Source organism: Eleutherodactylus coqui, unplaced genomic scaffold (genome assembly GCF_035609145.1).
Source record: "Eleutherodactylus coqui strain aEleCoq1 unplaced genomic scaffold, aEleCoq1.hap1 HAP1_SCAFFOLD_343, whole genome shotgun sequence".
Lineage (NCBI taxonomy): Eukaryota > Metazoa > Chordata > Amphibia > Anura > Eleutherodactylidae > Eleutherodactylus > Eleutherodactylus coqui.
In genome coordinates, this window is record NW_027101898.1 from 102,501 (window position 1) to 118,391 (window position 15,891).

Genomic DNA, 15,891 nt, shown 5'->3' on the forward strand with positions numbered 1-15,891 from the left:
AGGAGGCGGGGAGCAGCCCCCGCTGAAGTCCATGGCATGTGCCAGAGGCGAGTCTTGGAGAAAAAACGACAAAGTCCAAACGCTCCAGGCGTGCAGGCCAGGGGTGCGGACCGGGCTGGCCGGGCCGGCGGGAGCTGCGGCTGCCGGGGCTGAGCCGAGTGTTGATGCATGTCGTGAGAACCGGGAAGGGGACAAACCTGTGGCTCCAGGCCGGGTGGGAGTTCCAGTAGGTCGGCCTGACTCTGGAGGTTTTCCCCTTGGCATTTCCCCATTGGCCAAAACGGGGGAAGTCAAAAAAGCACCCCCGGCAGATGTATGCAGGAGGGGCTGGGGGGTGATGGCGAGCGGGCTGTTGGCAGCTGTGTGGTGGCTGCTGGCAGCCGTGTGCTGGCTGCAAGGGTGGGCCTGGGCGGCTGCGGAGGGCCCCCCCGAGTGCACCTACCAGTAGGGGCTGAAGACCCAGGCTGAGCCTCCGATGTGCCCGGGCAGGACACCCAGGAGGCGGGGAGCAGCCCCCGCTGAAGCCCAGGGCAGTTGGCACAGATGGGTCTTTGAGAAAAAACGACAAAGTCCAAACGCTCCAGGCGCTGGCCAGGGGTGCGGACCCGGCTGGCCGGGCCGGCGGGGGCTGCAGCTGCCGGGGTTGAGCCGAGTGTCAGTGCAGGTCCTGAGAACCGGGAAGGGGACAAACCGGTGGCTCCAGGCCGGGTTGGAGTTCCATGAGGTCGGCCTGACTCTGGAGGTTTTCCCCCTGGCTTTTCCCCATAGGCCAAAAGGGGGGAAGTCAAAAAAGCACCCCCAGCAGATGTATGCAGAGTTGGGCTGGGGGGTGACGGAGAGCGGGCTGTTGGCAGCTGTGTGGTGGCTGCTGGCAGCCGTGTGCTGGCTGCAGGGGTGGGCCTGGGCGGCTGCGGAGGGCCCCCTGAGTGCACCTGCCAGCGGTGGCTCAAGACATTGCCTGAGCCTCCGATGTGCCCGGGCAGGACACCCAGGAGGCGGGGAGCAGCCCCCGCTGAGGTCCATGGCATGTGCCAGAGGTGAGTCTTGGAGAAAAAAAACGACAAAGTCCAAACGCTCCAGGCGCCGGGCAGGGTGGCGGACCCGGCTGGCCGGGCTGGCGGGGGCTGCGGCGGCCGGGGCTGAGCCGAGTGTCGATGCATGTCCTGAGAACCGGGAAGGGGACAAACCGGTGGCTCCAGGCCGGGTTGGAGTTCCATGAGGTCGGCCTGACTCTGGAGGTTTCCCCCCTGGCTTTTCCCCATAGGCCAAAAGGGGGGAAGTCAAAAAAGCACCCCCAGCAGATGTATGCAGAGGGGCTGGTGGGTGATGGATAGTGGGCTGTTGGCAGCTGTGTGGTGGCTGCTGGCAGCCGTGTGCTGGCTGCAGGGGTGGGCCTGGGCGGCTGCGGAGGGCCCCCGTAGTGCACCTACCAGTAGGGGGCTCGAGACCCAGGCTGAGCCTCCGATGTGCCCGGGCAGGACACCCAGGAGGCGGGGAGCAGCCCCCGCTGAGGTCCATGGCATGTGCCAGAGGTGAGTCTTGGAGAAAAAAAACGACAAAGTCCAAACGCTCCAGGCGCCGGGCAGGGTGGCGGACCCGGCTGGCCGGGCTGGCGGGGGCTGCGGCGGCCGGGGCTGAGCCGAGTGTCGATGCATGTCCTGAGAACCGGGAAGGGGACAAACCGGTGGCTCCAGGCCGGGTTGGAGTTCCATGAGGTCGGCCTGACTCTGGAGGTTTTCCCCCTGGCTTTTCCCCATAGGCCAAAAGGGGGGAAGTCAAAAAAGCACCCCCAGCAGATGTATGCAGAGTTGGGCTGGGGGGTGACGGAGAGCGGGCTGTTGGCAGCTGTGTGGTGGCTGCTGGCAGCCGTGTGCTGGCTGCAGGGGTGGGCCTGGGCGGCTGCGGAGGGCCCCCTGAGTGCACCTGCCAGCGGTGGCTCAAGACATTGCCTGAGCCTCCGATGTGCCCGGGCAGGACACCCAGGAGGCGGGGAGCAGCCCCCGCTGAGGTCCATGGCATGTGCCAGAGGTGAGTCTTGGAGAAAAAAAACGACAAAGTCCAAACGCTCCAGGCGCCGGGCAGGGTGGCGGACCCGGCTGGCCGGGCTGGCGGGGGCTGCGGCGGCCGGGGCTGAGCCGAGTGTCGATGCATGTCCTGAGAACCGGGAAGGGGACAAACCGGTGGCTCCAGGCCGGGTTGGAGTTCCATGAGGTCGGCCTGACTCTGGAGGTTTCCCCCCTGGCTTTTCCCCATAGGCCAAAAGGGGGGAAGTCAAAAAAGCACCCCCAGCAGATGTATGCAGAGGGGCTGGTGGGTGATGGATAGTGGGCTGTTGGCAGCTGTGTGGTGGCTGCTGGCAGCCGTGTGCTGGCTGCAGGGGTGGGCCTGGGCGGCTGCGGAGGGCCCCCGTAGTGCACCTGCCAGCGGTGGCTCAAGACATTGCCTGAGCCTCCGATGTGCCCGGGCAGGACACCCAGGAGGCGGGGAGCAGCCCCCGCTGAGGTCCATGGCATGTGCCAGAGGTGAGTCTTGGAGAAAAAAAACGACAAAGTCCAAACGCTCCAGGCGCCGGGCAGGGTGGCGGACCCGGCTGGCCGGGCTGGCGGGGGCTGCGGCGGCCGGGGCTGAGCCGAGTGTCGATGCATGTCCTGAGAACCGGGAAGGGGACAAACCGGTGGCTCCAGGCCGGGTTGGAGTTCCATGAGGTCGGCCTGACTCTGGAGGTTTCCCCCCTGGCTTTTCCCCATAGGCCAAAAGGGGGGAAGTCAAAAAAGCACCCCCAGCAGATGTATGCAGAGGGGCTGGTGGGTGATGGATAGTGGGCTGTTGGCAGCTGTGTGGTGGCTGCTGGCAGCCGTGTGCTGGCTGCAGGGGTGGGCCTGGGCGGCTGCGGAGGGCCCCCGTAGTGCACCTACCAGTAGGGGGCTCGAGACCCAGGCTGAGCCTCCGATGTGCCCGGGCAGGACACCCAGGAGGCGGGGAGCAGCCCCCGCTGAAGCCCAGGGCAGTTGGCAGAGATTGGTCTTTGAGAAAAAATGACAAAGTCCAAACGCTCCAGGCGCTGGTCAGGGGTGCGGACCCGGCTGGCCGGGCCGGCGGGAGCTGCGGCGGCTGGGGAAGAGCCGAGTGTCGATGCATGTCCTGAGAACCGGGAAGGGGGCAAACCAGTAGCTCCAGGCCGGGTTGGAGTTCCATGAGGTCGGCCTGACTCTGGAGGTTTTCCCCTTGGCATTTCCCCATAGGCCAAAACGGGGGAAGTAAAAAAAGCACCCCCAGCAGATGTATGCAGAGTTGGGCTGGGGGGTGATGGGGAGCGGGCTGTTGGCAGCTGTGTGGTGGCTGCTGGCAGCCGTGTGCTGGCTGCAGGGGTGGGCCCCGGGCGGCTGCGGAGGGCCCCCGGAGTGCACCTACCAGTAGGGGCTGAAGACCCAGGCTGAACCTCCGATGTGCCCGGGCAGGACACCCAGGAGGCGGGGAGCAGCCCCCGCTGAAGCCCACGGCAGTTGGCAGAGGCGAGTCTTGGAGAAAAAAACGACAAAGTCCAAACGCTCCAGGCGAGCCGGCCAGGGGTGCGGACCCGGCTGGCCGGGCCGGCGGGAGCTGCGGCGGCCGGGGCTGAGCCGAGCGTCGACGCATGTCCTGAGAACCGGGAAGGGGACAAACCGGTGGCTCCAGGCCGGGTTGGAGTTCCATGAGGTCGGCCTGACTCTGGAGGTTTTCCCCCTGGCTTTTCTCCATAGGCCAAAACGGGGGGAGGCAAAAAAGCACCCCCAGCAGATGTATGCAGGAGGGGCTGGGGGGTGACGGAGAGCGGGCTGTTGGCAGCTGTGTGGTGGCTGTTGGCAGCTGTGTGGTGGCTGCTGGCAGCCGTGTGCTGGCTGCAGGGATGGGCCCCGGGCGGCTGCGGAGGGCCCCCAAAGCGCACCTACCAGTAGGGGCTGAAGACCCAGGCTGAGCCTCCGATGTGCCCGGGCAGGACACCCAGGGGGCGGGGAGCAGCCCCCGCTGAAGTCCATGGCATGTGCCAGAGGCGACTCTTGGAGAAAAAAAACGACAAAGTCCAAACGCTCCAGGCGTGCCGGCCAGGGGTGCGGACCCGGCCGGGCCGGCGAGAGCTGCGGCGGCCGGGGCAGAGCCGCGTGTCGATGCAGGTGGTGAGAACCGGTATGAGGGTAATCCTGGTCGCTCCGGGCCGAGCCAGGGTTCCAGGAGGGCGGAAGGAGCGGGCCCGTTTCCCCTGATAGCGCCGACGACGGTAAAATAAGGCCTCGCAAAACGTCAGCACGAACACCTTGTCGGGGTATAAGGGAACGAGCGGTGTGCGGTCTTTGACAAAGTGACAGTATTTCTCCAAAAAAAGCACCCCCGGCAGATGCGTGCAGACGGGGCTGGCTGGTGACGGAGAGCGGCGGGCTGTTGGCAGCAGTGTGCTGGCTGCAAGGGGTGGCCCGGGGCGGCTGCGGAGGGCCCCCAAAGTGCACCTGCCAGCGGTGGCTCAAGACCCTGGCTGAGCCTCCGATGTCCCCGGGCAGGACCCCAGCAGGCCGGGCACGGACCGCAGCTTGCCCCCTTTGCCGTCCGATGAAGCTCGCACGGTCAGAAAAAGTTTCAAAGTCCCAACGGGGGAGAGAGTGTTGACGGCGAGGGGGCGCTGGCTGCTCCAGGGGCCGGGAGGGAGGCCCTGGAGGTCGGCCTGGGGGTGAGTGGAGCGGCCCCCGTGTGTCCCTGAGCGTCCCCCGGTCTTTGGTCGAGAGGGGGTCTCAGCCGCTAATGTGCCCGCCCGGGTACCTAGGCAGGCCGGCCTGGGGCGAGTGGAGCAGCCCCCGTGTGTCCCTGAGCGTCCCCCGGTCTTTGGTCGAGAGGGGGTCTCAGCCGCTAGTGTGCCCGCCCGGGTACCTAGGGAGGCCGGCCTGGGGCGAGTGGAGCAGCCCCCGTGTGTCCCTGAGTGTCCCCTGGCGTTTGCTGAAGAGGGGGTCTCAGCCGCTAATGTGCCCGCCTGGGTACCTAGGGAGGCCGGCCTGGGGCGAGTGGAGCAGCCCCCGTGTGTCCCCGAGCGCCCCCCGGTCTCTGGTGGAGAGGGGGTCTCAGCCGCTAATGTGCCCGCCTCAGGGAGTCCGGCCTGGGGCGAGTGGAGCAGCCCCCGTGTGTCCCCGAGTGCCCCCCCGGTCTTTGGTGGAGAGGGGGTCTCAGCCGCTAATGTGCCCGCCTCAGGGAGTCCGGCCTGGGGCGAGTGGAGCAGCCCCCGTGTGTCCCTGAGCGTCCCCCGGTCTTTGGTGGAGAGGGGGTCTCAGCCGCTAATGTGCCCGCCTCAGGGAGGCCGGCCTGGGGCGAGTGGAGCAGCCCCCGTGTGTCCCTGAGCGTCCCCCGGTCTCTGGTGGAGAGGGGGCCTCAGCCGCTAATGTGCCCGCCTCAGGGAGGCCGGCCTGGGGCGAGTGGAGCAGCCCCCGTGTGTCCCTGTGTGTCCCCCGGTCTTTGGTGGAGAGGGGGCCTCAGCCGCTAATGTGCCCGCCTCAGGGAGGCCGGCCTGGGGCGAGTGGAGCAGCCCCCGTGTGTCCCTGAGCGTCCCCCGGTCTTTGGTCGAGAGGGGGTCTCAGCCGCTAATGTGCCCGCCTCAGGGAGGCCGGCCTGGGGCGAGTGGAGCAGCCCCCGTGTGTCCCTGAGCGTCCCCCGGTCTTTGGTGGAGAGGGGGCCTCAGCCGCTAATGTGCCCGCCTCAGGGAGGCCGGCCTGGGGCGAGTGGAGCAGCCCCCGTGTGTCCCTGAGCGTCCCCCGGTCTTTGGTCGAGAGGGGGTCTCAGCCGCTAATGTGCCCGCCTCAGGGAGGCCGGCCTGGGGCGAGTGGAGCAGCCCCCGCGTGTCCCTGAGTGTCCCCTGACGTTTGCTGAAGAGGGGGTCTCAGCCGCTAATGTGCCCGCCTCAGGGAGGCCGGCCTGGTGCGAGTGGAGCAGCCCCCGTGTGTCCCTGAGCGTCCCCCGGTCTTTGGTGGAGAGGGGGCCTCAGCCGCTAATGTGCCCGCCTCAGGGAGTCCGGCCTGGGGCGAGTGGAGCAGCCCCCGTGTGTCCCCGAGCGCCCCCCGGTCTCTGGTGGAGAGGGGGTCTCAGCCGCTAATGTGCCCGCCTCAGGGAGTCCGGCCTGGGGCGAGTGGAGCAGCCCCCGTGTGTCCCCGAGCGCCCCCCGGTCTCTGGTGGAGAGGGGGTCTCAGCCGCTAATGTGCCCGCCCGGGTACCCAGGGAGGCCGGCCTGGGGCGAGTGGAGCAGCCCCCGTGCGTCCCTGAGCGCCCCCCTGGCGTTTGCTCAAGAGGGGGTCCCAGCCGCCAATATGGCCGCCCGGGTACCCGCGGGGGCCGCCCTGGGGCGAGTGGAGCAGCCCCCGTGTGCCCCTGAGCGCCCCCTGGCGTTCGCTGAAGAGGGGGTCTCAGCCGCCAATATGGCCGCCCGGGTGCCCGGGGGAGCGGCCTGGGGTGGCCCTGTGCAGCCTCCGGGCGCCCCTGAGTGTTTTCCAGTATCTGGCCGAGACACCCCCTGACCCTCCGACTGTGTCCGTTTGGAGCGCCTGGTGCCTGGGCACCCCCTGAGTGTTTTTCAGTATCTGGCCGAGACACCCCCTGACCCTCCGACTGTGTCCGTTTTTAGTGCCTGGTGCCTGGGCACAGACCGCGGCAGCTCCCGCTGGCCGCATTGACAGAGTGCTGAAAAAATGACAAAGTCCGAAAATGCCTGAGAACCGGGAAGGGGACAAACCGGCGGCTCCAGGCCGAGCCGGAGTTCCAGGAGGTCGGCATGATTTTGCCGGTTTCCCCATAGGAGGTGCCAAGTTGCCAAAATGGGGGAACTCAAAAAAGCACCCCCGCCAGATGTATGTAGGGGGGCTGGATGGTCGATGGGGAGTGGGTGCCTGGCAGCAGGGGCCACCCCGCGCAGGTGCCCCGGGGGGCCCGCGGGGGGCCCCCGAAGACACCCCCCCCAGCACTCGCTGAAAACCCCGTCCGAGCCGCCCGCGCTGCCCGGAGGGAGTCCCGGGAGGCCGGGCACGGCCCGCAGGTCTCTCCCTCTGCCCCCCGGTGAGGTTTGCACGGGGGGGAAAAGTTTCAAAGTCCCGACGGGGGGCGAGAGACAGTGCGGCGAGGGGTGGCGGGCTGCTCCGCGGACCCGGGGGAAGCCCGGGGAGGGCGGCCTGAGGGCGCGGAGGGCCCCCTGAGAGTGCCTACGGGTAGTAGGTGAGAAACCCTGCCTGTACCTCCCACGGGGCCCGGGCAGGGACCCCGGGAGGCCGGGCAGAGCCCGCAGGTCGCCCCCTTCCCGTCCGATGAAGCTCGCACGGTCAGAAAAGTTTCAAAGTCCCAACGGGGGGAGAGTGTTGACGGCGAGGGGGGTGCAGGCTGCTCCAGGGTCCGGGGGCAGCCCCTGGAGGTCGGCCTGGGGGTGTGGAGGGGCCCCCCTGAGAGCACCCAACAGTAGTTGCTCAAGACCCTGCCTGAGCCTCCGATGTGCCCGGGCATGAACCCCAGGAGGCGGGGAACAGCCGTGGCAGCCCCTGCTGAAGTCCTTGGCAGTTGGCAGAGGCGAGTCTTGGGGAAAAAAACGACAAAGTCCAAACGCTCCAGGCGCCGGCCAGGGGGGCGGACGTGGCTGGCCTGGCCGGCGGGTGCTGCGGCTGCCGGGGCTGAGCCGAGTGTCGATGCATCTCCTGAGAACCGGGAAGGGGACAAACCGGTGGCTCCAGTCCGAGCTGGAGTTCCAGAAGGTCGGCCTGACTCTGGAGGTTTTCCCCCTGGCTTTTCCCCATAGGCCAAAAGGGGGGAAGTCAAAAAAGCACCCCCGGCAGATGTATGCAGAAGGGGCTGGGGGGTGACGGAGAGCGGGCTGTTGGCAGCTGCGTGGTGGCTGCAGGGGTGGGCCTGGGCGGCTGCGGTGGGCCCCCTGAGTGCACCTGCCCGTGGTGGCTGAAAACCCAGGCTGAGCCTCCGATGTGCCCGGGCAGGACCCCAGGAGGCCGGGCACAGAACGCCGGTTGCCCCCCATTGCCGTTTGACGAAGCTTGCACGGTCAGAAAAGTTTCAAAGTCCCAACGGGGAGAGAGTGTTGACGGCGAGGGGGTGCTGGCAGCTCCAGCGGCCGGGGGCAACCGCTGGAGGCTGGGCCCGGACTGCGGCAGCCCCCCTTGCAGTCGAACAAAGTTTGAGGAGACGAGTCATGAAAATGACAAAGTCCAAACGCTCCAGGCGTGCCGTCCAGGGGGGCGGACCCAGCTGGTCGGACCGGCGGGAGCTGCGGCGGCCGGGGAAGAGCCGAGTGTCAATGCAGGTCACGAGAACCGGTATGAGGGTAAACCTGGCCGCTCCGGGCCGAGGCACGGTTCCAGGAGGGCGGAAGGAGCGGGCCCGCTTCCCCTGATAGCGCCGACGGCGGTAAAATAAGGCCTCGCAAAACGTCAGCACGAACACCTTGTCGGGGTATAAGGGAACGAGCGGTGTGCGGTCTTTGACAAAGTGACAGTGTTTCTCAAAAAAGCACCCCCGGCAGATGTGTGCAGACGGGGCTGGCTGGTGTGGGAGAGCGGCGGGCTGTTGGCAGCAGTGTGCTGGCTGCAGGGGTGGCCCGGGGCGGCTGCGGAGGGCCCCCAAAGCGCACCTACCAGTGGTGGCTGAAAACCCCCGCTGAGCCTCCGATGTCCCCGGGCAGGACCCCAGGAGGCCGGGCAGAGCCCGCCGCTTGCCCCCTTGCCGTTTGACGAAGCTTGCACGGTCAGAAAAGTTTCAAAGTCCCCACGGGGGGAGAGTGTTGACGGCGAGGAGGTGCTGGCTGCTCCAGGGGCCGGGGGCAACCCCTGGAGGCTGGGCACGGACTGCGGCAGCCCCCCTTGCAGTCGAACAAAGTTTGAGGAGACAAGTCATGAAAATGACAAAGTCCAAACGCTCCAGGCGCCGGCCTGGGGTGCGGACCCGGCTGGCCGGGGCCGGCGGGAGCTGCGGCGGCCGGGGCTGAGCCGAGTGTCAATGCAGGTCCTGAGAACCGGGAAGGGGACAAACCGGTGGCTCCAGGCCGGGTTGGAGTTCCAGGAGGTCGGCAGGACTCTGGAGGTTTTCCCCTTGGCATTGTCCCATTGGCCACAATGGGGGAAGTCAAAAAAGCACCCCCAGCAGATGTATGCAGAGGGGCTGGCGGGTGACGGAGAGCGGGCAGTTGGCAGCTGTGTGGTGGCTGCAGGAGGTGGGCCTGGGCGGCTGCGGAGGGCCCCCAAAGTGCACCTACCAGAAGGGGCCCAAGACCCAGGCTGAGCCTCCGATGTGCCCGGGCAGGACACCCAGGAGGCGGGGAGCAGCCCCCGCTGAGGTCCATGGCATGTGCCAGAGGCGAGTCTTGGAGAAAAAACGACAAAGTCCAAACGCTCCAGGCGCCGGGCAGGGTGGCGGACCCGGCTGGCCGGGCCGGCGGGGGCTGCGGCTGCCGGGGCTGAGCCGAGTGTCAATGCATGTCCTGAGAACCGGGAAGGGGACAAACCGGTGGCTCCAGGCCGGGTTGGAGTTCCGGGGGGTCGGCCTGACTCTGGAGGTTTTCCCCCTGGCTTTTCCCCATAGGCCAAAACGGGGGGAGCCAAAAAAGCACCCCCAGCAGATGTATGCAGGAGGGGCTGGGGGGTGACGGAGAGCGGGCTGTTGGCAGCCGTGTGCTGGCTGCAGGGGTGGGCCTGGGCGGCTGCGGAGGGCCCCCTGAGTGCACCTGCCAGCGGTGGCTCAACACCCTGGCTGAGCCTCCGATGTCCCCGGGCAGGACCCCAGGAGGCCGGGCAGAGCCCGCCGCTTGCCCCATTGCCGTTTGACGAAGCTTGCACGGTCAGAAAAGTTTCAAAGTCCCAACGGGGAGAGAGCGTTGACGGCGAGGGGGTGCTGGCTGCTCCAGGGGCCGGGGACAACCCCTGGAGGCTGGGCACGGACTGCGGCAGCCCCCCTTGCAGTCGGACAAAGTTTGAGGAGACAAGCCATGAAAATGACAAAGTCCAAACGCTCCAGGCGCCGGCCAGGGGGGCGGACCCGGCTGGCTGGGCCGGCGGGGGCTGCGGCTGCCGGGGCTGAGCCGAGTGTCAATGCAGGTCCTGAGAACCGGGAAGGGGACAAACCGGCGGCTCCAGGCCGAGCTCGAGTTCCAGAAGGTCGGCCTGACTCTGGAGGTTTTCCCCCTGGCTTTTCCCCATAGGCCAAAATGGGGGAAGTCAAAAAAGCACCCCCAGCAGATGTATGCAGAGGGGCTGGGGGGTGATGGGGAGCGGGTGTTTGGCAGCAGTGTGCTGGCTGAAGAGGTGTGCCTGGGCGGCTGCGGAGGGCCCCCTGAGTGCACCTGCCAGCGGTGGCTCAAAACCCTGGCTGAGCCTCCGATGTCCCCGGGCAGGACCCCAGCAGGCCGGGCACAGACCGCAGCCTGCCCCCCTTGCCGTTTGATGAAGCTTGCACGGTCAGAAAAGTTTCAAAGTCCCAACGGGGAGAGAGTGTTGACGCCGAGGGGGTGCTGGCTGCTCCGGTGGCAACCCCTGGAGGCTGGGCACAGACTGCGGCAGCCCCCCTTGCAGTCGAACAAAGTTTGAGGAGACAAGTCATGAAAATGACAAAGTCCAAACTGCTCCAGGCGCCGGCCAGGGGGGGCGGACCCGGCTGGCCGGGCCGGCGGGAGCTGCGGCTGACGGGGTTGAGCCGAGTGTCGATGCATGTCACGAGAACCGGCATGAGGGTAAACCTGGCCGCTCCGGGCCGAGGCACGGTTCCAGGAGGGCGGAAGGAGCGGGCCTGTTTCCCCTGATAGCGCCGACGGCGGTAAAATAAGGCCTCGCAAAACGTCAGCACGAACACCTTGTCGGGGTATAAGGGAACGAGCGGTGTGCGGTCTTTGACAAAGTGACAGTGTGTCTCAAAAAAAGCACCCCCGGCAGATGTGCGCGGACGGGGCTGGCTGGTGACGGAGAGCGGGCTGTTGGCAGCGGTGTGCCGGCTGCAGGGGTGGCCCGGGGCGGCTGCGGAGGGCCCCCTGAGAGCACCTACCAGTAGTTGCTCAACACCCTGGCTGAGCCTCCGATGTCCCCGGGCAGGACCCCAGGAGGCCGGGCACAGACCGCCGGTTGCCCCCCCCATTGCCGTTTGATGAAGCTTGCACGGTCAGAAAAGTTTCAAAGTCCCAACGGGGAGAGAGTGCTGACGGTGAGGGGGTGCTGGCTGCTCCAGGGGCCGGGAGGGAAGCCCTGGAGGTGGGCCTGGGGGTGTGGAGGGGCCCCCTGAGAGCACCTACCAGCAGTTGCTGAAGACCCTGCCTGAGCCTCCGATATCCCCGGGCAGGACCCCAGGAGGCCGGGCACAGACCGCAGCCTGCCCCCTTGCCGTTTGATGAAGCTTGCACGGTCAGAAAAGTTTCAAAGTCCCGACGGGGAGAGAGTGTTGACGGCGAGGGGGTGCTGGCTGCTCCAGGGGCCGGGGGGGGGAACCCCTGGAGGCTGGGCACGGACCGCGGCAGCCCCCCTTGCAGTAGAACAAAGTTTGAGGAGACAAGTCATGAAAATGACAAAGTCCAAACTGCTCCAGGCGCCGGCCAGGGGGGCGGACCCGGCTGGCCTGGCCGGCGGGTGCTGCGGCTGCCGGGGCTGAGCCGAGTGTCGATGCATCTCCTGAGAACCGGGAAGGGGACAGACCAGTAGCTCCAGGCCGAGCTGGAGTTCCAGGAGGTCGGCCTGACTCTGGAGGTTTTCCCCCTGGCTTTTCCCCATAGGCCAAAACGGGGGGAGGCAAAAAAGCACCCCCAGCAGATGTATGCAGAGGGGCTGGGGGGTGATGGAGAGCGGGCTGTTGGCAGCTGTGTGGTGGCTGCAGGGGTGGCCCTGGGCGGCTGAAGAGGGCCCCCTGAGTGCACCTACCAGCAGTAGCTCAAGACCCTGCCTGAGCCTCCGATGTCCCCGGGCAGGACCCCAGGAGGCCGGGCACAGACCGCAGCCTGCCCCCTTGCCGTTTGATGAAGCTTGCACGGTCAGAAAAAGTTTCAAAGTCCCAACGGGGAGAGAGTGTTGACGGCGAGGGGGCGCTGGCTGCTCCAGGGGCCCGGGGCAGCCCCTGGAGGCTGGGCACGGACCGCGGCCGCCCCCCTTGCAGTCGAACAAAGTTTGAGGAGACAAGTCATGAAAATGACAAAGTCCAAACGCTCCAGGCGTGCCGGCCAGGGGTGCGGACCCGGCCGGCCGGGCCGGCGGGGGCTGCGGCTGCCGGGGCTGAGCCGAGTGTCAATGCATGTCCTGAGAACCGGGAAGGGGACAGACCGGTGGCTCTGGGCCGAGCTGGAGTTCCAGGATGTCGGCCTGACTCTGGAGGTTTTCCCCCTGGCTTTTCCCCATAGGCCAAAATGGGGGAAGTCAAAAAAGCACCTCCAGCAGATGTATGCAGAGGGGCTGGCGGGTGACGGAGAGTGGTCTGTTGGCAGCAGTGTGCTGGCTGCATAGGTGTGCATGGGCGTCTGCGTAGGGCCCCCTGAGTGCACCTGCCAGTGGTGGCTGAAAACCCAGGCTGAGCCTCCGATGTGCCCGGGCAGGACCCCAGGAGGCCGGGCACAGACCGCAGCCTGCCCCCTTGCCGTTTGATGAAGCTTGCACGGTCAGAAAAGTTTCAAAGTCCCAACGGGGAGAGAGTGCTGACGGTGAGGGGGGTGCCGGCAGCTCCAGGGGCCGGGGGCAACCCCTGGAGGCTGGGCACGGACTGCGGCAGCCCCCCTGGCAGTCGAACAAGGTTTGAGGAGACAAGTCATGAAAATGACAAAGTCCAAACGCTCCAGGCGTGCCGGCCAGGGGAGCGGACCCGGCCGGCCGGGGCGGCGGGAGCTGCAGCTGCCGGGGCGGAGCCGAGTGTCAACGCAGGTGGTGAGATCCGGTATGAGGGTAATCCTGGTCGCTCCGGGCCGAGCCACGGTTCCAGGAGGGCGGAAGGAGCGCGCCTGTTTCACCTGATAGCGCCGACGGCGGTAAAATAAGGCCTCGCAAAACGTCACCACGAACACCTTGTCTGGGTATAAGGGAACGAGCGGTGTGTGGTCCTTGACAAAGTGACAGTATTTCTCAAAAAAGCACCCCCGGCAGATGTGCGCGGACGGGGCTGGCTGGTGATGGAGAGCGGGCTGTTGGCAGCAGTGCGCTGGCTGCAGGGGTGGCCCAGGGCGGCTGCGGAGGGCCCCCAAAGCGCACCTACCGGTGGTGGCTGAAAACCCAGGCTGAGCCTCCGATGTGCCCCGGGCAGGAACCCAGGAGGCCGGGCACAGACCACAGCTTGCCCCCTTGCCGTCCGATGAAGCTTGCACGGTCAGAAAAAGTTTCAAAGTCCCCACGGAGAGAGAGTGTTGAGGGCGAGGGGGAGCTGGCTGCTCCAGGGGCCGGGGGCAACCCCTGGAGGCTGGGCACACCCCCTTGCAGTCGAACAAAGTTCGAGGAGACAAGTCATGAAAATGACAAAGTCCAAACGCTCCAGGCGCCGGCCAGGGGGGCGGACCCGGCTGGCCGGGCTGGCGGGGGCTGCGGCTGCCGGGGCTGAGCCGAGTGTCGATGCATGTCCTGAGAACCGGGAAGGGGACAAACCAGTAGCTCCAGGCCGAGCTGGAGTTCCAGGAGGTCGGCCTGACTCTGGAGGTTTTCCCCCTGGCTTTTCCCATTGGCCAAAATGGGGGAAGTCAAAAAAGCACCCCCGGCAGATGTATGCAGAGGGGCTGGCTGGTGATGGGGAGCGGGCTGTTGGCAGCGGTGTGCTGGCTGCAGAGGTGTGCATGGGCGGCTGCGGAGGGCCCCCCGAGTGCACCTGCCCGTGGTGGCTGAAAACCCAGGCTGAGCCTCCGATGTGCCCGGGCAGGACCCCAGGAGGCCGGGCACAGAACGCCGGTTGCCCCCTTGCCGTTTGATGAAGCTTGCACGGTCAGAAAAGTTTCAAAGTCCCAACGGGGAGAGAGTGCTGACGGTGAGGGGGGTGCTGGCTGCTCCAGGGGCCGGGAGGGAGGCCCTGGAGGTGGGCCTGGGGGTGTGGCGGGGCCCCCTGAGAGCACCTACCAGCAGTTGCTCAAGACCCTGCCTGAGCCTCCGGTGTTGCAGGGCAGGACACCCATTGGCGGGGAAAAGCAGGTGGCAGCCCCTGCTGAAGTCCTTGGCAGAGATGAGTCTTTGAAAAAAATGACAAAGTCCAAACTGCTCCAGGCGCCGGTCAGGGGGGCGGACCCGGCTGGCCGGGCCGACGGGAGCTGCGGCGGCTGGGGAAGAGCCGAGTGTCAAGGCATGTCCTGAGAACCGGGAAGGGGGCAAACCAGTAGCTCCAGGCCGGGCTAGGGTTCCAGGAGGTCGGCCTGACTCTGGAGGTTTTCCCCCTGGCTTTTCCCCATAGGCCAACATGGGGGAAGTCAAAAAAGCACCCCCGGCAGATGTATGCAGAGGGGCTGGGGGGTGACGGGGAGCGGGCTGTTGGCAGCAGTGTGCTGGCTGCAGAGGGCCCCCGAGGTGCTGCACCTACCAGTAGTTGCTCAAGACCCCCCATGACCCTCCGGTGTTGCAGGTCAGGACACCCATTGGCGGGGAACAGCAGGTGGCAGCCCCTGCTGAAGTCGTTGGCAGGGATGAGTCTTTGAAAAAACGACAAAGTCCAAACGCTCCAGGCGTGCCGGCCAGGGTGGCGGACCCGGCTGGCTGGGCCGGCGGGAGCTGCGGCTGCCGGGGCTGAGCCGAGTGTCGATGTATGTCGTGAGAACCGGTATGAGGGTAATCCTGGTCGCTCCGGGCCGAGGCACGGTTCCAGGAGGGCGGAAGGAGCGGGCCCGTTTCCCCTGATAGCGCCGACGGCGGTAAATTAGGGCCTCGCAAAACGTCAGGACGAACACCTTTTTTGCATATAAGGGAACGAGCGGTGTGCGGTCCTTGACAAAGTGACTATTTCTCAATGTGCTGAGGAGTGGGGACCGCTCAAAGTCAAAGCACCGCGGCCGCCCCTCTGCCACCTCCCTGGGAGCAGAGTCATCGAGCGCGAGTGTCCCCACTCCGCCTGTCCAGGCCGCGGGGCCGACAGGCTGGCTGGCTGCCCGGGCAGACCCCGCTCTCCGAGCGGCCGGGCCCCAACGTTCGAGAGGTGTAGGAAGCCACCTTGGGGGTGCTGCGGAGGCCCCCCTGACACCGCCTCCAAGCCCTTGCTGAGAGCCCTGTCCTAGCTGCCTGCGCGGGCAGGCGGGACCCCCCAGTAGGCCGTGCACAGCCCGCGGCAGCCACTGCTGAAGCCCAGGGCAGTTGGCAGAGATGAGTCTTTGAGGAAAAACGACAAAGTCCAAACGCTCCAGGCGCCGGCCAGGGGTGCGGACCCGGCTGGACGGGCCGGCGGGAGCTGCGGCGGCTTGGGAAGAGCCGAGTGTCAATGCATGTCCTGAGAACCGGAAAGGGGACAAACTAGTAGCTCCAGGCCGGGATGGAGTTCCAGGAGGTGGGCCTGACTCCGGAGGTTTTCCCCTTGGCATTTTCCCATTGGCCACAATGGGGGAAGTCAAAAAAGCACCCCCAGCAGATGTATGCAGAGGGGCTGGCTGGTGATGGGGAGCGGGCTGTTGGCAGCGGTGTGCTGGCTGCAGAGGTGTGCATGGGCGGCTGCGGAGGGCCCCCCGAGTGCACCTGCCCGTGGTGGCTGAAAACCCAGGCTGAGCCTCCGATGTGCCCGGGCAGGACCCCAGGAGGCCGGGCACAGAACGCCGGTTGCCCCCTTGCCGTTTGATGAAGCTTGCACGGTCAGAAAAGTTTCAAAGTCCCAACGGGGAGAGAGTGCTGACGGTGAGGGGGGTGCTGGCTGCTCCAGGGGCCGGGAGGGAGGCCCTGGAGGTGGGCCTGGGGGTGTGGCGGGGCCCCCTGAGAGCACCTACCA